The sequence below is a fragment of the Adiantum capillus-veneris genome, chromosome 10 (assembly GCF_014529385.1).
Source record: "Adiantum capillus-veneris isolate H3 chromosome 10, ASM1452938v2, whole genome shotgun sequence".
Lineage (NCBI taxonomy): Eukaryota > Viridiplantae > Streptophyta > Polypodiopsida > Polypodiales > Pteridaceae > Adiantum > Adiantum capillus-veneris.
Genome location: NC_140940.1, coordinates 51,471,795 through 51,498,273, shown reverse-complemented (window position 1 = coordinate 51,498,273; position 26,479 = coordinate 51,471,795). Strand labels below are relative to the sequence as shown.

At 42.0% G+C, this 26,479-nt stretch overlaps 2 pseudogenes; both read right to left on the bottom strand.

Moving 5' to 3' along the window:
* Window positions 1-2,523: 2,523 nt before the first annotated feature.
* Window positions 2,524-3,449, bottom strand: LOC147448830 (uncharacterized; annotated as a pseudogene).
* Window positions 3,450-12,405: 8,956 nt separating this feature from the next.
* Window positions 12,406-13,296, bottom strand: LOC147448829 (uncharacterized; annotated as a pseudogene).
* Window positions 13,297-26,479: the final 13,183 nt, after the last annotated feature.

Here is a 26,479-nt window from a genome sequence, read left to right as displayed (position 1 = left end):
AATATGCTCATGCTAGAGGCTAATGACTTGGTGCCAAGATGCACAGTTCGACCTATGAGTGAGAGGGACATAGCCATCCCAGTGTCGATGATGACACATCCATAAGCGATGGATAGTCCTAATGATGCAGTACATGCTAATAGCATAGGGGAGGCTAGGACAGCTAGGTTTTCTCTAGTAGCCTCGCTTGTATTTCTATTTATGGTTTGTGCATAAGCATGGTAATGGTTTACCTCATCACCTAATTGCAACAATGCATAAGCATCTTAGTACGAGAAGGTGCACACTACTTGTTCATGTACACTTTCACACCACTTGCATCTTCAAATGTGATAGAAATAAAAGTGTAAGTAAGGTTGATCAGTTGTTTATTTTTGCAGGAGTTTGGGCTATTATGCTAAACTGAAGGACATGGTGTAAAATTGGGGTTGTGACCTAAAATTATGCATGTCATTCATCTTTGTCTTCCTCTCTCCCCAAATTACAAAATCATGTTCCTCTGTGAGAGAGCAGATTGTATTCAACCATTTACATTCTTGAGCCTATCCCTTTACGCACAATCTATACCATACCAACCACTTAGCTTAGCTCGTGCTCCCTTGAATGTGAGACCGAACATTGAGGCAATGTAGGAGAGCCTCTTTTTGTATACCCATTATGTCCTTGAAAATTTGAGAGAATGAGCATCGTACCCTATGTGAGTGCTTAGCTTTTCATTGCATCAAATTTATTTTCTTACATTTAGCATGGACCATGGTGTACATTTCTTTCTCCCAAAAAATTCATGGATTCAATTTGTCAGTTTCCACCATTATATTCATAGTCTTCAAGCATACTACATGTTGTATTTGGTCCCATGGATCAATATAACCTTTAAGACGATGAATCCCTCTCTGTCTCTCTCTCTCTCTCTCTCTCTCTCTCTCTCTCTCTCTCTCTCTCTCTCTCTCTCTCTCTCTCTCTCTCTCTCTCTCTCTCTCTCTCTCTCTCTCAAAAAAGATCCGTGAGGAGTTGCTAGTGTGTTGCTCCCTGAGGAGATTCGATGTCAATCTCTTGGTGTCAGTGGGCATGGTGATGCGTATGTGGCTAGTGGCAATGTGACAAACAAAGGCAGTGTGGTCATAGCCGCCCAGTCATTCTCAGGATCGCAGGCAAGGTCGTAGCAAGAGTCGTGACAAAGATATGAAAAATGTTGAGTGTTATATTTCCATAAGAAGGGACACCTAAAGAAAGATTGGTGCAATTTGCAGCGTAACAAGGGCAAGGAGAAAGCGAAGTCTGACAAACCTAAAAGCACTGTGAAAATTGAAGAGATTAATGTGGCTGAGTCTCCAACCATTGAGACAATTTCTAACGTGCCAAATGATGTGATGACTTGTTACCATCACTAAGGGGAAGGTAGTAAGAGAACTTTACAATCATCGCTATATTTATAATCGGACATTGGTGTTCACCTTACAATCAGACAGTGCTATACAAATTGTACCTCTAATTAGGGGCTATACCATTGGAATAACTTTCCCATGAATTGAGCACAACTTATAAACTTTGAACCCTCAACCTTGGGGATACATCAGAAAGGCCCAGCCAACTGAGCTACTCTCTTTGGGTGTACAAGCGATCATAGTTGGAAAGGTATATTGTTCTTTTGGGACAATGAAGGGTGACAAACAACCAACTCTTACATCATCATCATTGTGATCCAACTAGTCAAAAATTGAAAATGATACCATTCTAATGTTGTAAAACATGTGTAATTTTGTCATGCAATCTCACGTATTTGTTACATGTAATGCACAGCTCAATTTGGTTTTCACAAGGCTCGACATGGGTAGCCAACTCTGGGGCGGCACCATCTGTAAAACAAAATATAGTGTGCGTCCAAGGACTACTTAAATAACCCCTCAAATTTGAATTTTTCACTAATAAAAAGGACTTCCCTATTCAATTTGTATTTTTTTCAGTATCAGTTTTTTGACACCCTTTTGTATGTGAAATATGAGAAAATAATCCCTATTATTGAACCCATGTGATAGAATTCTTTTATTGTCTTGACTCCCTCCTGGAGGCAGCCAAGTGAATGGTAGCCATGGAGAAGTTGCCAAAACTTATATACAGGCCACCATTCAGCATGGACATTGGTCCTTCTCATGCTTTGCAAGAAGGTGGGGCTCAAAGAGTTCTACACAAAGTGAACACTTGAGCAGTGCATGCTCACTTTAGTATGCAACATCACAATTGCCAATGGTATCTACCGCCCACAGTGAGTGCACACACTGTACCTCGACGCAGTGCACACGATACTAGTACTATTGAGCACTGCATGCTTCTTTCTCATCACCCATCCCTTTTATAACCATTTTTTTCATAATTGCAGGACTCTCTCTCTCTCTCTCTCTCTCTCTCTCTCTCTCTCTCTCTCTCTCTCTCTCTCTCTCTCTCTCTCTCTCTCTCTCTCTCTCTCTCTCAAGAACTCAAGAACTCAAGAGAAAAGAATATATCTTATTTATTTTCACCAAGGGACTACCATTTCACATAATCAATTGTCCATGATGGGATTGAATATAGCAGTATACATAGAACTAAACCTAAAATCAAGATTAGGAAAGTGTATATATACGCTTTTGATTTCTTGCAGCCCACGTATATTGTGTAGACTTCTGCAAAAAAGGTTGAGACAGTGCTCAAGCATCCTATGAAACCCAATTGGAGGCCTCCAAGAAGCAATATAGTAGTATCATTAGTCTTCACAAATTGCAAGAGCGCGAGAAGACCCGCCAAACAAGCTCCTATGAGGTTTTCCAAAAGGGTCCTAGTGGTAGCCACTTCACCTTCCCACGAATGCCCTTACCATTAAAACGTGCCAAATGCCATCTCATCCAAACACTCAGAGGTGCTACCAAGCATGCAAACCACAAGATGCATAGCTTTTGCGAACTACGACCACCAATAAGCAAGCTTAAAGCTCCTCCCCATAAGCAAAGTGTTGCAAATTTAATGATTGTTGACCTCAGTATCCCATAATGAAAGCTAACTGATATTTGTATGTTAAAAATATCTTGATCAGGAGTGGGCTTTTGGGAACAACGTCTGGCACTAATCATTAATTGTGAGGCTTTTTCTGAATCAATGCCCACAAGTAGGGAGATCATAGTCGCGCACATGCCCAAGAGCAGGCCAACAAGAGATGCTTCTACATTGCCACTTTTAAAAAGTATAACCATTTTTTGATTCCATCCCGCATATGTTGTAATACTACCCATGAGTCCTATTGAAAGCCCAAGTGCTAAAGGTTCTGAAAAAGCATAAATGTGCTCCTTGAATACAATTCCAAACCATCCCATAAAAAATGAGCCTACTATATTAGTTGATAGGTCTCTGTATACAATATTTGACTCATGTGTGACAGACAATACATCACCAAGGAGAACTTCCAAGCCATATCGAACAAGAACCCTATGGGACAAAGAGTGGAGGTCATAAGTGACTCTCCATGCTCAAAAATGGCTGAAATGAGTGTCGCAATAGAGAGTCCACATCGTGGTTGGGAGAGGAATGTATGTAGGGAGAGCTCATGGCTAAATATATGGGAAAAAGAGGACAATCATACTATGTGTTTTACCCCCTTTCAAAACATGAGAGTGAGAGACTAGTGGCAAAGATGGAATGTTCTTGTCACAACAAAGGACCACAAAAGGTGCTCCTTCGACTGTGAGAGCGAGAGAGTGTTGTTTTTAGCCTTTTCTTTATCATCATTGGGAGAATTCTATGCTCTAGGTGTAGAAGAAGATCGAGAAGAAGAATTACCATCATTCTTAACATTGGTCTTTCCGTGTGGTTCATTCTGAGAGGTACTCGACTTGCTCTCCTTTAGCTTGCCTTTGTAGTGCTTCATCTCTTGTGCTAAGGTGATTTTGACGGCATCATTATAGTCCTTAAGGCTGAAAACTTGCACATCAAACTTAATGTACTCGTCTAACCCAAGGAGGAAACCCTCCTTGGGACCTTATTCTACACAGACTGCATAAGGAGAATCTATGTAGATTCTCTTCTTCTTTTTATTTTCAAAAAGTGTATCACCTACTACATGGATGTATGAGAGCAAATGTTTAGGTCCATACACTTCGGTCGTCCAAAAGCAAGGAACCAACTCCATAGCACTCACAGGAAGGTGGGTGAAGACAAGCTGCTTTCCAAACCTGTAGAGAGTGCAAGTACCAAGATGGAAAGCCCAAGCTCAGAAGGGGAATTGTGCTTTGTAGGTGATGAGGAAAGGCTAGATCTCTGAGGAGTCTCTCTAAAACTACTAAATCCAACAAAACTCTTAAGTCATTAGTGGTGGTAAATGGAGAATGCAATGAGGTTACCCGAGATTCCCTAGTACCATGTTCCCAATCATGTCTTCAAGATCAGTTTGCACGCCAGCCTGGATCGCCATCTATGGTCATTAGGCTCCTGCACTGAAAGATTGCATGATCTTTACACACCTACCATATCTCTGTTCACCTCAAATCTCACGTAGAGATCAAACCTTAATAGGGTACACTTGAGTGCAGTTTGGAGCCAATACTCCAAAAAACCCTGCAAATTTTGAAACTCTAAACACAAATTTTGAAATTAGTTTTAAAATTTAAATTGAAGGTGGGAAAAGTGGACTCTTAATAGCTTCATGTTTACTTGGTAAGCCTAATGAGGTTGTATGGGTTATGGAACCTACATGCGGTTCCTTGGCATGATCCATGCCATTCCCTTGATCCGAATTGTAAGGCTAGCAGCCTCACCCTAATAAACAACATTTCTTTTAAGTTAATTATCATGCAACAATGATGATAAAATAAAGCATTGATAAAAGTAACTAGAAGCAATGTACTCTAACGCAAGGAGGAGTAGCGAAGATGGGATGAAGCCGAAGGGGTTGCAGGAGCTTGGCTCATGTGGGTGGGTGGTTGTGTGATGCAAGCGTGAGTGCTTGATGGGAGGGTGTGCGTGCGAGAGGGAGTTGGCTCTAATATGTAAAGAATGAGGATGCAAGAGAGCTACACAAGACAAGCACAAAGCACACAGAGATGGAAAGCTTCTTCTTCTTCTTCACAGAAAAGAGAGTACAAAATGACTAAGTGCTAAAGCTGAAAAGTAGCACATATGTACATGCGGTCACTAAGTGTGAACTCGCTAGAAGCGTACTAGGCTGGCACTATAAGTGTAGTCCAGCTGTAGAATCACTGGCAGAGATCCTCCGTGTCGGTCACCTAACGCGCCAGTGAGTAAATGCCGTAAGCGGCCAAGACCCGTAGTGGATGCCAGCTCAAGGTGTAGAGCTCGACATCTCAACACTCCCCCTCGAGCTCTGCATGTCGTAGAGTCCAAGCATAGTCCGGAAACGTCGAAGCTTCTCAGCTCCGAGGGCCTTGGTAAAGATATCCGCTATCTGCTCCTCTGTGCTGACGTAGACCAAGTCGATGTCGCCCGCCAACACTTGCTCTCGAACGTAGTGGTAATGGACCTCTATTTGTTTGGTCCTAGCATGGAACACTGGGTTCCTAGCCAACTGCATGCTGCTGAGGTTGTCACAATGAATGACAATCTGCTGGTCCACCTGCACTCCCAAGTCCTCAAGTAATGTGCGTAGCCAAGCTACCTCGCACGCCGCAACTGCTGCACCTCTGTACTCGGCCTCTGTGCTCGATAAAGCAACCGTAGGCTGCTTTTTGCTGCTCCAAGTAACAGCAGCACTCCCAAAAGAGAACATGAAGCCACTCGTAGATCTCCTATCAACAATGCTACCTGCCCAATCTGCATCTGTATACCCATACAATGCTAATGGTGCATCTGCTGCATAGAACAATGCGTAGTCAAGAGTCCCTTGCACATACCTAAGTGTGCGTCGTACTCCATCCAAATGTGGCTTCCTCGGAAGCTGCATGAACTGACTCTCCAAGCCTACTGTGTAGCTCAAGTCTGGCCTTGTGATAGTCAAGTAGATTAGACTACCCACCATCTTCCTGTACATATTGACATCCTCAACAACATCACCCTTCTCTGCACTCAGCTTTGCATTCACATCCAAGGGAATGGAAACCATACTTTGACAACATGTACAAAGCATATTGTCTCTGTGACAGCCATACACCCTCTGGAGTCCTGATCACCTCAATGCCAAGAAAGTAGCGCAACTCGCCCAAATCTTTCATTTCAAACTCCTGTTTGAGAAGACCCTTCACATGGTCAATCTCCATAGCATTGTCACCAACAATAATAAGGTCATCTACATATATGGTAATGACCACAATCCCCACATCACTCTCACGTACATAGAGTGAATGATCAGCATGAGCTCTCCTAAAACCAATACTGACAAGATACTTGGCAATCCTGTCATACCATGCTCTAGAGCCCTGCTTCAACCCATACAAAGCTTTGAGAAGTCTGCATACATAATCTGGGTAACCTGGATCGACATAACCAGGTGGCTGATCCATATACACTTCCTCTTGCAACTCACCATTCAAGAAGGCATTCTTTACATCCATTTGATGCATAATCCATCCTCTAGATGCAGCCACTGCTATGACAGCTCTCACAATCGTCATCTTTGCCACTGGAGCAAAGGTCTCCTCATAGTCTATGCCATACGTCTGTGCATAACCCTTTGCGACCAGCCTTGCCTTGTGACGCTCAATGTTACCATCAGCCTTATGCTTGGTTTTATACACCCATTTACAACCAATAGCTTTCTTGCCACTTGGCAATGGCACCAACTCCCATGTGTCATTCGCTTCCAATGCAGCCATCTCTTCATTCATTGCATCATCCCAATGCACATTTCCAACTGCATCCTCAAAACATGTGGGCTCCACATCCTGTATCACCTTAGCCATGTAGGCTTGGTGATGCGCTAGATACCCATCATAAGTCAATTTCTGAACTGGATTTCTGACTCTATAAGATCTGCGCGGTCCTTGGTCACTCCTTTGTCCTCTAGCATCTTCTTGTACTTTCCTTACACCAGGTGTCTTGACAGCCGGAATTCCAAATTCCTCATCAAGACTTTGTTCAGAACCATCTGAATCCATGTCTACATGTGAAAAACCTGATGATGCATCAACCATAAAGGGAGGTTCATCAACCTTTTCCTTTCCTTTTCGTGATACATTCCCTGTACCTATTGGTGGAGTAACCTGCGTACGTAGTCTACCATTCCATGGTTTCTCAACAGAGCCACGAGAAGAGGACTCTTGTGGTCCTCTCAAAACCTGTGACTGTGGCCTCACATTTTGTACAACCACATCATCTTTTACATCAGCCCCAATAGTGCCATGTGCATTACTGTACCAGCTGCTCATCTCATCAAAGACTACATCTCTGCTCACTCGTAATTCTCGTGTAGTAGGATTGTAGCACCTGTACCCCTTTTGTTCAAGGGAATATCCCACAAGAATACATTTCTCTGCTTTAGGATCCAATTTCCTACGCAACTCATCTGGTACATGCACGTAAGCTATGCAGCCAAACACTTTCAAGTGTGCCAAATCAGGCTTTGTACATGTAAACTTTTCCTCAGGTGTTACATCATGCACCGCAGCTGTAGGTGTCCTGTTCATAATGTACACAGCTGTATTTACAGCTTCAGCCCAGAAATGATGAGGCATGTTCTTCTCATTCATCAATGCACGTGCAACCTCTGCAATGTGCCTGTTTTTCCTTTCTGCGAACCCATTCTGCTGTGGAGTATATCTGCATGTAAACTGCCTGTGTATACCATGCATTCGTAGAAAATCTGAAAAATCATTGGAGAAGTACTCTCCCCCTCCATCTGACCTCAATGTCTTGATTTGCATATCTGTCTCCTTCTCAATCATGACTTTGAAGTCTTGAAAGTGACCAAACACTTCACTTTTGTTACGCATGAAGTAGACCCATACTTTCCTTGTATGGTCATCAATGAAAGAGACATAATACCTGCAACCATGTATACTTGCAGTATCGGTTGGACCCCAAACATCTGTGTGCACCACCTCAAGTGGCCTTTTACATACATTGCGCTCATGTGGAAATGAGCCCTTTGACTGTTTTCCAAACTGGCATGCTGCACACACTTTATGCATACCATCCACCTTGAATTTGGGCAAACCTTTTACAATCTGTTTTGATTGCATGCTGCGCAATCTCTGCTCATTGACATGGCCAATGCGTTTGTGCCAAATGTCAACATCAGCCACAACACCTGTGCCCTGTGCAAATAATGCAGCTTTTACCTCAGGCATGTCTACATTCAACGTAAACATTCTGCCCACACATTTGCCCTCTGTGATCAGCTTACAGCCATTCTGGAAATCTTCTACATAACAGCCATTTGGATTGAAGCGAACCTGCAAACCCTGCTCAACCATTTGTCCAACAGAAACAAGATTCTTTGTAATGTTTGGGACATGAAGTACATCTGCTAAGTACTTTGATTTCCCACTCTTCGTATTTAGAGGTATGTCCCCTACATGAGCAATGGGGTGAGCAGTGTCATCTCCTGTCTGCACATAGCCTGACACATCTGGTTTGCGCATATCTCTAAACCACTCTCCACGAGACGTCATGTGATTAGAGGCACCTGAATCCACATACCAAACATCATCTTGGGTGGAATTCTCTGCAGTCATTGTATTCATTACATGCTGCATAACAAACATGCGCTCGTTTTTGCTGTCATCTGCATCTCTGCTAGTAGATGCATAGTTGCCCTGTTCTCTCTTTCTACTTGCTTTTCCCTTTGGACAGTCACGTGACATGTGACCTCTTTCACCACAAGTCCAACATTCTCTACTATCTGGAGTATGTTGCTGCCTGCTTGATCCTGCACCACGACCTCTTTGACTCCCCCTGCCTTGAGACTGGTTTCCCCTGCCACCTGTATTGTTTTGATTTGATTGACCTTCCAGAAATTGGCCCCTGCAACCCCTTGGGCCTCGACCACTACCTCTACCTCTACCTCTGTTGGAGTTAGAATAGAAGGCCTGTTCAGAATTATTTCTGCCATGAGAAGAAGATGTGTCAAGGTTCTTCTCCTCAAGAATAAGCATAGAAATCAAATCTTGGAACACGGGGATGTCGTCTCTTGTATTCATGGAAGACCTAAAATGTACATACTCATCTCCTAGACCATCCAAGCATGCATGGACAATGTCATCGTCTTCCACTGAGACTTTAATAGATCCAAGAGCCTCAATGATACTCTTGATCTTCAAGGCATAATCATTGATTGAGAGGTTGTTCCTCTTAACCTGATTTAGCTCCGACTTTAGTTGAAGCTTCCTGGCCTTGGTGTTCACCTCGAACACTCTGCCTAAGTTTCTCCATGCAATGGCGGGGGTTTCAGCATCCTGTAGATAGCCCATCATGCCATCTGTGATGCTCATAGACAGCCAATACATCACTTTGCTCTGGCGTTGTTGCCAGTCCCTCAAAGCTTTCCTTTGTTCTGCTGTAGCATTTGCCTCGGGAATCTCTGGTTCCTTTTCATTGTCTCCTTCTACATAGTCCCAATAACCTTTTCCTTTTAGGAAATTTGTTATTCTGAACTTCCATGCAGGGTAGTTATTTTTCTCAAGCTTCTCAGTAACAATCTGACTGAAACCGTCAGACATCTTGAAGCACTAAGACAAAATAGCTGCAATCTGCAAAAACCTGCAAATCTGCTGAACCTGCTATCGTGGTTCCTGTAACGCTTTCTACACTCAACGAGTGTCCACAATCAAGCGTTTCACAACCACTGTACTTGTACAGTAAATCTCTGTATACTGCACTTTGGAGACCTGTTCAGAAACTTGTGCGAAAAACCCCTAAAATTTGGTCGTGGATTGCGAACGAAGGGATTGTGATGCTCTTGCTCTCTTAGCCTCTCTTGCCTGCACCAGGATCTGATACCATGTAAAGAATGAGGATGCAAGAGAGCTACACAAGACAAGCACAAAGCACACAGAGATGGAAAGCTTCTTCTTCTTCTTCACAGAAAAGAGAGTACAAAATGACTAAGTGCTAAAGCTGAAAAGTAGCACATATGTACATGCGGTCACTAAGTGTGAACTCGCTAGAAGCGTACTAGGCTGGCACTATAAGTGTAGTCCAGCTGTAGAATCACTGGCAGAGATCCTCCGTGCCGGTCACCTACCGCGCCAGTGAGTAAATGCCGTAAGCGGCCAAGACCGGTAGTGGATGCCAGCTCAAGGTGTAGAGCTCGACATCTCAACATAATAGACACCATAGTTGGGTGTGCCTAGCAGATTCGGGGAGGGAGCTAGCTCAGTTGGATGCAGGGCAATACACATCTCGCCTTAGAGTTTCTAACCCCCCTAGAGAGATTCTTCACGTACTAATTTTGGGTGACAATCAGCACATTGATTTTCATGCTATTCTGAGAGATGACTCTATTAAAAATGTGTGTGCCTATTTATAGAAAGAGCCCATAAAACCTCATTAGGCTTACCAAGTAAACAATTGATATCAATAAACAACACCTGCTTTGGTTAATTATTTAGTTGTAAGAGAGAGGGGAGAGAGACTTGCGAATAAACACCCAACCGTCCTACATATAGGTCCCTAGCCCTCTGGCTCTTAGCTATATATAGGACCATGGTGAGAGTATGAGCATCGTACCCTACGTGAGTGCTTGGCTTTTCATTGCATCAAATTTATTTTCTTACATTTAGCATGGACCATGGTGTACATTTCTTTCTCCCAAAAAATTCATGGATTCAATTTGTCAGTTTCCACCATTATATTCATAGTCTTCAAGCATACTACATGTTGTATTTGGTCCCATGGATCAATATAACCTTTAAGACGATGAATCCCACTCTGTCTCTCTCTCTCTCTCTCTCTCTCTCTCTCTCTCTCTCTCTCTCTCTCTCTCTCTCTCTCTCTCTCTCTCTCTCTCTCTCTCTCTCTCTCTCTCTCTCTCTCTCAAAAAAGATCCGTGAGGAGTTGCTAGTGTGTTGCTCCCTGAGGAGATTCGATGTCAATCTCTTGGTGTCAGTGGGCATGGTGATGCGTATGTGGCTAGTGGCAATGTGACAAACAAAGGCAGTGTGGTCATAGCCACCCAGTCATTCTCAGGATCGCAGGCAAGGTCGTAGCAAGAGTCGTGACAAAGATATGAAAAATGTTGAGTGTTATATTTCCATAAGAAGGGACACCTAAAGAAAGATTGGTGCAATTTGCAGCGTAACAAGGGCAAGGAGAAAGCGAAGTCTGTCAAACCTAAAAGCACTGTGAAAATTGAAGAGATTAATGTGGCTGAGTCTCCAACCATTGAGACAATTTCTAACGTGCCAAATGATGTGATGACTTGTTACCATCACTAAGGGGAAGGTAGTAAGAGAACTTTACAATCATCGCTATATTTATAATCGGACATTGGTGTTCACCTTACAATCAGACAGTGCTATACAAATTGTACCTCTAATTAGGGGCTATACCATTGGAATAACTTTCCCATGAATTGAGCACAACTTATAAACTTTGAACCCTCAACCTTGGGGATACATCAGAAAGGCCCAGCCAACTGAGCTACTCTCTTTGGGTGTACAAGCGATCATAGTTGGAAAGGTATATTGTTCTTTTGGGACAATGAAGGGTGACAAACAACCAACTCTTACATCATCATCATTGTGATCCAACTAGTCAAAAATTGAAAATGATACCATTCTAATGTTGTAAAACATGTGTAATTTTGTCATGCAATCTCACGTATTTGTTACATGTAATGCACAGCTCAATTTGGTTTTCACAAGGCTCGACATGGGTAGCCAACTCTGGGGCGGCACCATCTGTAAAACAAAATATAGTGTGCGTCCAAGGACTACTTAAATAACCCCTCAAATTTGAATTTTTCACTAATAAAAAGGACTTCCCTATTCAATTTGTATTTTTTTCAGTATCAGTTTTTTGACACCCTTTTGTATGTGAAATATGAGAAAATAATCCCTATTATTGAACCCATGTGATAGAATTCTTTTATTGTCTTGACTCCCTCCTGGAGGCAGCCAAGTGAATGGTAGCCATGGAGAAGTTGCCAAAACTTATATACAGGCCACCATTCAGCATGGACATTGGTCCTTCTCATGCTTTGCAAGAAGGTGGGGCTCAAAGAGTTCTACACAAAGTGAACACTTGAGCAGTGCATGCTCACTTTAGTATGCAACATCACAATTGCCAATGGTATCTACCGCCCACAGTGAGTGCACACACTGTACCTCGACGCAGTGCACACGATACTAGTACTATTGAGCACTGCATGCTTCTTTCTCATCACCCATCCCTTTTATAACCATTTTTTTCATAATTGCAGGACTCTCTCTCTCTCTCTCTCAAGAACTCAAGAGAAAAGAATATATCTTATTTATTTTCACCAAGGGACTACCATTTCACATAATCAATTGTCCATGATGGGATTGAATATAGCAGTATACATAGAACTAAACCTAAAATCAAGATTAGGAAAGTGTATATATACGCTTTTGATTTCTTGTAGCCCACGTATATTGTGTAGACTTCTGCAAAAAAGGTTGAGACAGTGCTCAAGCATCCAATGAAACCCAATTGGAGGCCTCCAAGAAGCAATATAGTAGTATCATTAGTCTTCACAAATTGCAAGAGCGCGGGAATACCCGCCAAACAAGCTCCTATGAGGTTTTCCAAAAGGGTCCTAGTGGTAGCCACTTCACCTTCCCACGAATGCCCTTACCATTAAAACGTGCCAAATGCCATCTCATCCCACCCCTTGAGAAAATTAGATAACTCTAATTCCTTTTGGTTGCTTTTATTTTCTTTTGTTAAAGCATTAGGTTCCAAGAATGCAAACCACAAGATGCATAGCTTTTGCAAACTACGGCCACCAATAAGCAAGCCTAAAGCTCCTCCCCATAAGCAAAGTGTTGCAAATGTAATGATTGTTGACCTCAGTATCCCATAATGAAAGCTAACTGATATTTGTATGTTGGAAATCTCTTGATCAGGAGTGGGCTTTTGGGAACAACGTCTGGCACTAATCATTAATTGTGAGGCTTTTGCTGAATCAATGCCCGCAAGTAGGGAGATCATAGTCACAGACATGCCCAAGAGCAGGCCAACAAGAGATGCCTCTACATTGCCACTTTTAAAAAGTATAACCTATTTTTGATTCCATCCCGCATATGTTGTAATACTACCCATGAGTCCTATTGAAAGCCCAAGTGCTAAAGGTTCTGAAAAAGCATAAATGTGCTCCTTGAATACAATTCCAAACCATCCCATAAAAAACCATCCCATCAGTAATAGGCTGATCTCCAACATTTTGTGAAACCCCCATAGGCTGTACATTTGCCTCATTGGAATTTACATTTGAACTTCTACCACTAAAAAGAGGCAACAAAGTGTCATAAATGTCCTATGAGCTTACATTGCTGCCTCTAGTACATGACAACAAGGGCTGAACACAATCTTCCACAAACACTACATCCCGTGAAACCAAAATACGCTTTGTTTGCGGATGATACAACACCTCTAACCTTTGATTTCAACACTATAACCAACAAAAATACATTTGACATCCTTATCATCCAATTTTTTGCGTTGTGTTTGTGGCACCAAAGCATATGCCAAACAGCCAAAAACACGCATGTGCTCAATAGAAGGCTTTCTATCATGCCATGCTTCATATGGAGTAATAGACTGCAAAGCTTTCATAGGACAACTGTTAAGAACATAAGTGGCACACATGATGGCCTCAAGCCAAAAAGAATGCGGCAAAGCTTGACTTTTGACCATACATCGTGTCGTTTTCATCAGTGACCTGTTTTTCCTCTCAGCAACACCATTTTGCTAAGGTGTTTAAGGCACTATACATTGGTGTTTTATCCCATGACTAGCCAGAAATGCATTAATCTCATGATACATATACTCCCCCCCTCTATCAGAACGGAGGGTGTCCATAGTACATTTCGAGACATTTTCAGCCATAGCCAGAAATTGTTTGAAGCACATAAACACTTCGAACTTCGCTTTAAGCAGAAATACCCATGCATGCCTGGAGTAATCATCAATGAAAGTCACGAAGTAAAGGTAATTACCCAAGGACGGAGTTTGCATGGGCCCACAAACATCACTATGCACAAGCTACAAGCTGCATGTGGCCCGAACTGAACCATCCTTTGGAAACTTAGAACGCTGCATCTTACCCAAAATGCAACCTTCACAAACATGTTTGACATGTGCTTCAAGAGGTGGCAAAGAAGCAACCATATTAGATTTCTGCAAACGCAGCAAACTGGCAAAATTCAGATGACCAAAACGTGCATGCCAAAGTTTTGCATCTGAAATATCCTTTGAATCAGCAACTGCATTTGCAAAATTTTGTCCACAATTGTCACACAAAGTGAGCTTATACAGTCCACGGCACAAAAGGCAAGATGCAACAATTTCTTCAGGTTGTAGGAGGTCTTCAATCTGATATATTTTTCAGAGGCGTTGGCAATAAATTATCCTAACCTTAAGGCAATCTTTTTATAGATCATGAACTATACATCGATCATCCACAAATTTGACTACAACGTCAAGTCTAGCAATTGTAGATACAGACAAAAGATTCTTCTTGATCCCAGGTACGGAAAGTGCATCAACAAGTTTAAAAGAACTGGCATTTGCAGCAGTAACGACAATCTTTTCAACTCCTTGAACCGGATAAGAGGCATTGTTGGCACAAGTGACTAAATTTCCATGAGGGACAGACTCAAGAGAGGTAAACAATTCACGATGTGAGGTAATGTGCTTTGTAGCACTACTGTCAAAATACCATACATGTGAATCTGTAGCAACTCTACACTAAAACCCATTTTGCATCAACATCAGCATCACCGTCTCCTTTCACAGAAGACTCAACAATGGCTGCATTGGTAGTGGAACCAGCATTTGCAGTGGAACCACCCTCTTTCTCCTTAGCCTCTTTGGCTTTCAAATTAGGACAGTGCTTGATCAAGTGATCATTAGCTTTACAATAATGGCAACACATCTTCTTTTTGCCCTTATCACCAAAATTGCCAGACAAAGTGCTACCAGCAGAAGCATTGGGAACAGAAGTTTTGCCACTCCCAGCAGAACCATAAGAAGTGGTTGTTGTTAGAAAAATAAGACGTAGCTAAATAGATTTTTGAGTAGATTACTTAATGGAGAGAGATAGATTTCACACACAAGAGATTATAGAGTAGAGAGAGAGAGAGAGAGAGAGAGAGAGAGAGAGAGTACACACGATATACGTGGTTCACCCAATGTGGGCTACGTCCACGGGAAAGCATCCACTCAATGGCTTTAGCACTTCAAAAGAAGAAGTAGTTTACAAAGGGATTAAACCCTTGATAGAGCTCCCGCCTTGCTTCACTCTCACCACCTCACACTCACCTTGTTGCATCAACTTCACACTATAAAATATGTGTAGAAATGGCCTCCTTTTATAGGCCAAAAGGGCTTCCCTCTCTTATGAGAGGCAGCCATGTGTAGCCGCCCTTGTGCGAATAAGTCCAAATCGGACCCTCCAATCCGCCCATGTGTGGCCGCCCTTGAGAAGACAAGTCCGCTTTTGAATTCGGCCACCGGCCACCAGCCATTGACTACCGACCACCGGCCAACCGACCGGTTGTTTTCCGACCACTTTCCGGCCGTCGTCCGGCCATAATATTCCGGCGAAAAAAAAAGTTTCGGCCATAATATTCCGGCCTCTAAAGTTGCCCCTGATTCTTGTCCGTGAAAATTTTTGTTTCTGGTGAGTGATTTTCCTTCACGCACGATGGCTTCTCCTCATAATGGGGGCCTTACAAATGTGCGCTTTTACCACAGAAAATTACAAGGGTAAATCAGGCTCCATACTTAACAATCTCCCACTTGGAGACTGATCTCCAAACCAAACCTGTGACTACTTTCCATTCTGGCTTCTTATCCTTGAATGCCGATTGAAGATGAGCAAAAGCTCAACTTCTCCTTGTTGACCACCTTTGTAAACATGTCTGCAGGATTTTCACTTGTATGCACCTTTCCTAGCTTTAGCTGTCCCTCTTCCAAAAGAGTGCGTATGAAGTGATATCTCACCTCAATGTGCTTTGTCCTTGAATGAAAGGCTGAGTTCTTCGCAAGATGGATAGCGATTTGGCTATCACTGTACAACACACAATTGTCTTGTTTGAATCCAAGCTCTTCTAAGAATCTGTGAAGCCACATAATTTCTTTGCTTGCCTCCGTCATTGCTACATACTCTACTTCCATGGTAGAAAGTGAAACCACTTTCTGCAGCTTTGAATCCCAGCTTATTGCTGTACCTCCAACCGTGAACACATAGCCAGTAGTGCTCCTTCGAGTATCTTTGTCACCTGCCATATCTGCATCAGCATACCCTTCTAGAAAAATATCAGTTCCTCCAAAATACAAAGCATTTTTTGTTGTCCCTTTTAGATACCTAAGTATCCACTTCACAGCTTGCCAATGCTCTTTACCTGGGTTGTCCATGAACCTACTCACAACTCCCACTGCATGTGCAATGTCTGGCCTTGTCCAGACCATAGCATACATTAGAGAACCTATCGCTGCAGCAAATGGAACTTTAGACATATAGGCTATCTCCTCTTGTGTCTTTGGACACATATCCTTCGTTAGTTTAAAATGACCAGCCAAAGGTGTAGAAACTGGTTTTGCATTTTGCATTGCAAACCTTTCTAGTATCTTCCTGATGTAATCTTCTTGAGATAGCTTTATTGTCTTCTTCGTCCTGTCCCTTGATATTTTCATACCAAGTATCCTCTTTGCAGCACCTAAATCTTTCATTGAAAAAGATTTGGACAACTCCTCTTTTAGGTCTTTGATGTCCTGCATGTTAGCACTTGCAATCAACATGTCATCAACATACAACATTAGGATGATGAATTTCCCATCTCCCAAATTCTTCGTGTAGACGCAGTGATCCGAGTTGCATCTTGTGAATCCATGATCCAACATCCATCGATCAAACATCAAGTACCATTGTCTTGATGCTTGCTTTAAACCATACAAGCTCTTCTTTAATCTGCAAACCATTTTCTCCTTACCTTTTACTTCATACCCCTTTGGTTAAAGCATGTAGATTTCCTCCTCTAAGTCACATTGAGGGAATGCCGTATTTACATCCATTTGCTCGAGATTTAGATCATGAGCATCCACAAGGCTTAAGACAAGCTTAATTGAGTTCATTTTTACAACAGGAGAAAATATTTCATTGAAGTCAATATCTTTCTTTTGAGAAAAACCTTTTACCACAAACCTAGACTTGTACCTTTTCTTCCCACCTTCTTCTTCCTTCAGCTTGTACACCCATTTGTTTTGAAGTGCCCGCTGACCTTTAGGCAACTCAACCAACTCCCATGTTTGGTTGCGATGTAGTGAGTCCATCTCCACTTGCATGCTCTTCGTCCATTCTTCTTTGGATTCATGTTGCATAGCTTCTTCGTATGATTCCGGCTCTCAGAATCTGAGATCAAGAGATGGTTGAAGGAAGGAACAAACCTTTCTGGAGGTATACTTGCTCTTGTAGATCTTCGGGGAATAGGTTGAGGCTCCTCATTTGGTTGACGTTGTTGCACATTGTCACCGTTTGCAGTCCTTGAGTCTTCACCGTCCTCAAGCTCCATGTACTCATCACCTATTTCTTTTGTTTGTTTTCTTTCCAAGTAATCTTTGTACATATTTTTTTCGTTAAAAATTACATCCCTACTCCTTAAGATTTTACCATCTTCAGGATTCCATAGGCGATACCCAAAGTCTCCTTCTTCATAGCCAATGAAGAAACACTTTTTGGACTTTTCATCTAGCTTTGATCTTAGGCTTCTATCTATGTGCATGAAAGCCTCACACCCAAACACTTTGAGAAATGCATAATTCACCGGTTTACCTGTCCATGCCTCTTCTGGAACTCCCCCATCCAATGCCGTTGACGGTGACCGATTGATTAAGTACACAGACGTACTTACAGCTTCCGCCCAAAGCTCAAGCGGTAGGCCTGCATGTAGCCGCATGCTTCGTGCTCGTTCCATGATTGTCTTGTTCATCCTTTCCGAAATCCCATTTTGTTGAGGTGTCTTTGGGGTTGTCCTTTGCCTCCGAATGCCATTGCTAGCACAAAAGCTTTCAAAAGCTTGGCTGCAATATTCGCCTCCATTGTCGGATCTGAGGCATTTAACCTTGGTACCTGTTTCATTCTCCACAAAGGCTTTCCAGCTTTGAAATATGGAAAATACATCGGATTTATTCTTCATGACATAAACCCATGTTTTTCTAGTCGCATCCTCTATGAATGTTACATAGTACAATGATCCACTAAGTGATGGTGTACTTGCAGGACCCCAAACATCAGAATGAACCAACTCAAGTTTTTTATTTTTTCTTTCATTTTTTGATTTTTGAAATTTTACCCTCTTTTGTTTACCCTAAACACAATCTTCACAGAACTCTAAGTCCACTTCTTTCAAACCTAGTAGAAGCTTCTTTGTTTGAAGGATTTGCATTCCTTTGGCACTCATATGTCCAAGTCGGTAGTGCCACACCGCACTGTCAACTTCTGTAGTTGTTGCACAAGCTGAAGGTTGCGTGCTAACTGTACACAAGTAAAGTGTACCGACTTTTTCTCCCTTGGCAACCACCAAAGATCCCTTTGAGATCTTCCACCGTTTGTTTCCGAATGCAATGTTGTGACCTTCATTGTCCAATTGTCCTGTAGAGATCAAATTTCTGCGAAGAGAAGGAACATGCCTAACATCTTTAAGCTTCCATTCATTTTCGTTAGCAGTTTTGACAGAAACTGTACCTTTGCCGACAATCTCACAAGCTTCATCATCTCCCAAGTATACATACCCAAAATTACCTTTGGTGTAGTCTTGGAAATGTTGCTTGTGTGGTGTCGCATGGAATGAAGCCCCGGAATCTACTATCCAAGAATTAGACACATTGTCTAATGAGAGAATTAGAGCATCTTGCTCTACTTTACCTGCCACATTGGCCTCCGATGTTGGCTTGTTGTCTTGAGACTCTGTCTCCTTCTTCTTCTTGGACCAGCAATCCTTCTTGACGTGGCCCTTCTTGCCGCAGTTCCAGCATTCAAGAACTGACTTTGTGCTTGACTTGCTCCGCCTTGAGCGATCACGACCCTTTTGGTTTTTGAACCTCTCCTTAGGCCTTCCTCTTGTTTCCACTGATAGTGCAGCACTTGATGATTCTCCTGTGCTTCTCCTTCGCATTTCCTCGCTTAGGAGAACACCCACAACATCATCAAACTTAAGAGTATTTGTGCCAGAGATGGAATTACTTACAGCCATCACAAGGCTGTCCCAACTATCCGATAGAGATGATAGTATAAGAAGAGCTCACACTTCGTCATCAAAATTAATTTTCACTGATCGAAGTTGACTTATGTTTGTGTTAAATTCATTTAGGTGTTCTTCAACTGAACCATTCTCTGCCATCTTTAGATTGAACAAGCACTTCATAAGAAGTACCTTATTGGATGCCGATGGTTTCTCGTAGAAGTCGTCAAGTGACTTCATGAAGTCCTCCGTGGTCTTCATCTCCGAAACATTGAAGGCCACGGTTGACGCCAAGCTTAACCGGATTGTTCCCAGTGCCTTTCGATCAAGGACAATCCATGCTTCATCTTCCATTGTTGCGGGCTTCTTCGCAAGACCGCCTAGTGGCAAATAGAGGTCCTTCTGGTAGAGATAGTCTTCAATCTGCATCTTCCAATGTTGGTAGTTTTTGCCGGTGAACTTCTCAATCTTGAGCTTCCCTTCCTCCGCCATAACTCCCACTCAATTCAAGGAATCATTTCCTTGAGATAATTTAGCTACGAGCAAACCTTGCTCTGATACCAGTTGTTAGAAAAATAAGACATAGCTAAATAGATTTTTGAGTAGATTACTTAATGGAGAGAGATAGATTTCACACACAAGAGATTATAGAGTAGAGAGAGAGAGAGAGATTACACACGATATACGTGGTTCACCCAATGTGGGCTACGTCCACGGGAAAGCAGCCACTCAATGGCTTTAGCACTTCAAAAGAAGAAGTAGTTTACAAAGGGATTAAACCCTTGATAGAGCTCCTGCCTTGCTTCACTCTCACCACCTCACACTCACCTTGTTGCATCAACCTCACACTATAAAATGTGTGTAGAAATGGCCTCCTTTTATAGGCCAAAAGGGCTGCCCTCTCTTATGAGAGACAGCCATGTGTAGCCGCCCTTGTGCGAATAAGTCCAAATCGGACCCTCCAATCCGCCCATGTGTGGCCGCCCTTGAGAAGACAAGTCCGCTTTTGAATTCGGCCACCGGCCATTGACTTCCGACCACCGGCCATTGACTATCGACCATCGGCCAACCGACCGGTTGTTTTCCGACCACTTTCCGGCCGCCGTCCGGCCATAATATTCCGGCGAAAAAAAAGTCTCGGAGGCCTCCGCCCCCGAGGCCTCTAAAGTTGCCCCTGATTCTTGTCCATGAAAATTTTGGTTTCCGGTGAGTGATTTTCCTTCACGCACGATGGCTTCTCCTCATAATGGGGGCCTTACAAATGTCCGCTTTTACCACAGAAAATTACAAGGGTAAATCAGGCTCCATACTTAACAATTGCATTACTGTTACCAACCCTTTCTTTGAGAAGCAATTAAAGCCTGTTCAATTGCACGTTGTCTAGTCCTACTTTTTTTGGAAAGTGACTCTTGAAACAGCAATGTGCACAATGCATCAAACTTGACAACTTCATGATTTCCTTGGGTCATAAGTCTCCAAGTACTAGCAAAAGTCTGGTAAGAATCTGGTAAGGCATCAAGAACTGTCTACACAAGGGAACTGCCTGAAATGACTTCACCTGCAAAAATAAGTTGCTCATTGATAACCTTGACACTAGCAAGGAAAGTGTCCATATCATCTTCCTCATGCATAATCTTCGATTCTAGCTCTTTACGCAACAAAGAAATTTTAGCCTCATTGCGACTTGCATAAAGACCATCCAAAATATCCCAAGCCTGTTTTGTAGATTTTGTTGAACGAATGTGAGGAACAATGGTGCGCTTCAGAGACAATGCAATCAATGCATGAGCCTGCAAATCCTTTACATCCCAACGAGATTGTTCTGCCATAGGCAAAACAACTCTAATAGCAACAATCCTTGCAACAAGACCTGCCACATTCTCAACATCGTTTGCATCCTGAGGACCAGGACGTACATCAATGCCCTGCACAATATTCCAGGTGCCCTTTGACACAAGAACATGTTGCATCATGTAAGCCCATATAGGGTAATTGTCCCCATCTAATCTTTTCTCACCAGCACCAAACATCTTGAACACATCTGTGTTGTTAGTAGCCATGGTAAATGTTGCACCTAATGTGAAAACTGCCCAAAAAGAGGAGAAACAAAGCGGGAACAACACGTGCTATATAGCACAAACCGTAGAAGACTGTAAGGCACCTGTTATGCAAAAAACGGCATTGACAGAAATTTTGCACAAAATGACGAAATAGCGTATGCAATACTGCCTGTAGTGGAAACGGTGGCCGAAATGAGCCCGAATCAAAAAATCTGAGCACACTAAGCTCTACGAGCTAACCAAAAAATTTTTCGACCTGCGAACGCTCGTCAAAGATCACTGTAATCGGAGAAAATGAGGAGGTGTGTGCTAGAGCTGCTGGCCACTAAGCCCGGGAGGACGCAACCTGCTCTAATACCAATTGTTGGAAGTAGGGTTGCAGAGAAACGCGTACAGCTTGGAGAAGATGAAGGAGCTCAAGGCACACAACTGAGAGTGTATTACTTACTGTGCAAATGGAAAGATAGATAGCCCTAGAGTGATGGGAGTATATACAATGCACGGGGGAAAAAACCTCCTAAAGAGGGAAAAAATGCCTTGGCGGTCCTAGTGTGTTCACACACATCACTACTACATGTATATGGTAGCAGATAAAGCGAGATAAGTGGAGGGGTCTCATCTCCCCCACTACTTCTCACCGTTTCACGGACAGAATAGTACACAAGAAATTTTTGACAGATTCTCACAATAATTCCCACATTATGACTTACCTCAACATCACGAGCTTTTGTGAGGGGGACACATCATACCTAGCTAGGTACGATTGGGGGCAGGGGACCGCCGGCTCGGTGGAGGGGCCGGTGGTCCCCTATCCCCAATCGTACCTAGCTAGGTAGGCGGTGGCTCCCGAGCAGACTCTCATGATGTTATGCATTGTATGAAAAACACTAAAAAAGGCTCCCTTTTCCTACATGAGAAAATTTCTAAATCTTCTTATGTAGCTGGCTATCAAAATTTTAAATGCACCATATCATAATATTATCTGAAATTTTAGAAATTCTTTGTTCTTTCTACAGTTGAATAACTCTGTTTGTTTTATGGTGTATGTAAAAAAATCATGCATTGGCAAGATCTCACTTCAAAAAACAATATAATTGCGAACTGTAGACGAGGATACAAAATTTGCCACGAGGAAGAGTTGCTTCTCTTCTTTGTTCATGTCAAAAGAGTTTAGATCGAGTGGGAAAAGTTGATACAAGATACATGGTAGATTTTTATGTAGTGGTTTAAGGCCCTTGTAAAGATTTATTGATAACAACCAAGTTCAACACTTCAAATTGTATTTGATGGCTTCACATCTGAGAATCTTTTTTTACATAGAAATTAAAGCAAAACTCACAATTGTGAGTGGATTATATTAATCAACCCAAATAGTTACAAGGTCTTGTCATGCTCGTGTTGAGCCATGACATCATCCAGGGCCCCAAATTACATCGGCTAACAGGGCAGCCACCCCAACCAACTTATCCTTGATACATAAGGTCCATTATCATGTTCTTCTGAGAACTGTTAATAGCCAAGATTTTCCCCCGTCCTAGGCATATTGAAGTCAGTTGTACATCACATCTGAGAATCTTATGAATGTAAAGGTGAGTTTGTCCCCGATTGTAATCACAGTCTTATGAAGGTTTGAGGCATCAAAATGGTTTCAAGCATTTGGAGATGCGAACGGAAAGGGAATTTTGAGTTATGTGCGTGTATGGGAAATTATGATATTTGAATTTGCATTTTAAAGCTTAACATAAAATCCATCACTTAATTTTGATCATATTTTACCTGTGTAAATATGTAATTCTAGGTGGCTGATAATGTAGTATAGCATTTCTCAAAAGAGAGGAATATCAAAATTACCACAAGTGAATTTTTTTCTCACATGTGGAAAATGGAAAGCTCTTTTTCACATGTGAACGTTTCATTAGGAATGATTTTCACATAAGATAATTTTACTCAATGTGAGAAAATTGTGCTAGCACTATTTTTCTCACAAGCGATTGTTTTTCTCTTGTGTGAAAACAACTGTGATTTTTTCATCGTGTCTGATTTTATTGTGAGAAAATTATAAAAGTTAGTGTGGTTGGTCGACCAAGCGAGCAGAGTTGATGCAGCGAGGTGGCCATCGAGACCCGAGAAAGCGACGCATATATATGTCGTGCACACCCCGCACGGATCAAATTTCGCAAGAGTACTAGACTTGACGGACGGTTGATTGGCTAGAGAGAGAGAGGGAGAGGGAGAGAGAGAGAGAGAAAATATGTTGTGATGCACTGGTAATTGTGGGTGCGGCGCCAATTGTCAATGCGGTAGCGGCTGCAAGGGGTGTGGCCAAATCAACAGCCTTATGCTGTCGAAGGAGGTGCCTCTCGTTCTCACAGCCAGTGCCTCCGTTTGCCCCAGAGAGAGAGAGTGGTCGTAGCCGCCGCTTGCAGAGCTAATGTGTTGCAGGTAATAGTTTCATAAACAATGCTAAGATTACCTTCAAGGTGAAGAAGCTTTGTTGAACGAAGAGCTTTCTGGTTCATCACAAAAGCAAGCCATCCCCAAGCTTGGAGCATGTAGGAAGAAGATGAGAGGTTCCACTTGTAGAACATGATTGCCTGTGTTTTGGTATAATGGGATGAATTGGTTTCCTCAGTTTGTGAGAGCCAATCCAAAATGTGATGGATGGATGTCATGGATGTCGCTCCTTTGGGCATATGCAAAGTCCGAGAAAGTAGTGTCCATGTTACGACAAAAGATGTCGTCCATGTTTGGCTTCTCATCTCTGACAATGCTTGCTTTACATGGAGGAGCATGCATAACTCTAGGCTAGAGCTTCCTCTTCGTAGTTTCATGTTTATCCACATAGTCCTTGTTGCATGTTTTAATATCATTTTTTTCTATTTTTTTGAAATTTTAAATAATGTTCTTTAACTTTTTCTTACAAGCAAAATAAGGGGAAATACCAAAATTTAAATGTTTAAGCTCTAAAGCGGGTTCCATAATAAGCATGTGGTATAAATATTTACACTTAAGAAAGGTGATAATTGATCTACCTAGAAATTCCTTTTTCATTGCTAGAAAAAAGTATAGGTATTTTTTCCAGTGAAAAAAAGGGATGTAGTAAAAATCCCATGTGTAAAAGCCTAATATTTACATTCAATTGAATTTTTATTGAGTCTAAAAATAGTTATTCACAATTTATGTATAAAAATAGGTATAAAAATGTCTAAAACCTGTAGTGATATATTATGGCGACCTCAACGTATATATAGCATGAGGGTGAGCTCTATACATAGCTTCAACAATATTTACTTGGACACCATATCTAAAATGGATATCCACATGGTAGTATACATGAGATGATCATGAGATATCCATAGGGTAGTATATATGAGATGATCATGAGATACAATAGGAAGATATGACAATATCTCCAAGACAATATCAAAAGACAAGATGATATATAGGATAGGACAATATCTACCAGCCAGTCATATATGTACTGGGACACCATGTCTAAAATGGATATCCACTCGGTAGTATGCATGAGATGATGAGATATGATAAGAAGGTGGATAATGTACATGCTTCGAGTATCCATTGAATAGGATATAAATTATAGATAGACCAATTATGATAATAATGATACCCATTGTGTAAATAGATAGTTATGATTGTGTAGTTCTTTAGTTAAATAGTGCTTATATACGTCTCTATATGTATGTACAATATCAACTTATTTTATTGTTGATATAATTATTGTACACCAAATGAGCTATACAATTATGATACTAGTTTGTGCTCTTGTAAAACGGTATACATCTCTATATGTATGTAGAGTATCCGGCCGAACAGAGAGCCCAACACATACAAGAGTTGTTCCGACTCTTTTCTATTGTGCAGGAGCAGATTGCAAGTTTTATCATAAATATTGTATAACGAATGAGCTATACAGTTATGATACTATTTTGTGCACATGTTGATGTTTATGTATATGTAGAGTATAGACTTGATACAAAACACCCTTATGAATTCTTTGGGCAACAATTTAGGGCACATTTGCACGGCCATAGTTGAGCCCCCGTCAACATGCATCAACCATGTTAAAGCTGCCTCCTTCCTCAACTATATCAAAATATATTGATAGAGTTGAGAAACTCTATGTTCTACCATTGTCCTCTTCAAATGGTGTTCCCTCCTGCCTGCTTCGTTATATATCTTTGTGAAAATTTTACTAATGCATGGGAGGGGTACAACCCCTGCACATGAAAATCCTCCCTTATGCTTCAAAATCGAGGTTCCATCTTCCCGACCGCCCCACCAACTCATACTAAGCCGAAGTGGGTTTGGTTAGATATTGGACTGCTTGCTACGGTGGCAGGCAACCCCCGACCAGTTGTTACCATATACATGTGGTAGTGATGTGTGTGGACACACTAGGACCGCGGGGCATTTTTTCCCTCTTTAGGAGGTTCCCCCCCCCCGAGCATTGTATATACGCCCCTCACTCTAGGGCTATCCATCTTTCCATTGCACACTAAGTAACATACTCTCTATTGTGTGCCTTGAGCTTCCTTAGTCTTCTCCAAGCTGTGTGCATTTCTCTGCAACCCTAATTCCAACAATTGGTATCAGAGCAGGTTACGTCCTCTCGGGCTTAGTCGCCAGCTGGTCCAAGCACACGCCTGCTCACTTTCTTCGATTACAGTGAGGTTTGGCGAGCGTTCGCAGGTCGACAAATATTTCGGATAAGCTCGTAGGGTAAAGGGGCCAATAAAAAACCACCCCCCAAAGAAAGGACAATGACACCCCCAATAATAAGACAAAGCTGAACCAAGTTTGTGCAATTCAAAAGAATGCTCAACGTTCATTTTATTTGAAATGCAACCTTTTCATTGGGCAATGGATGACTTTAACCCTTGTTGGCACCCATGTCTTTCTTTTGGGGTTGGTGTGTCTTCTTTTTCACACCCATTTTTGTTACACAAGAATGCATAAATGGATTTATAACTTTCGGATCCGATCATCAAAAAAGTTGAGATCAATTTTTTTGTAAAGCTCTCGACGAAGCGAATCAAATGAGTTACTGACTTGTTATAA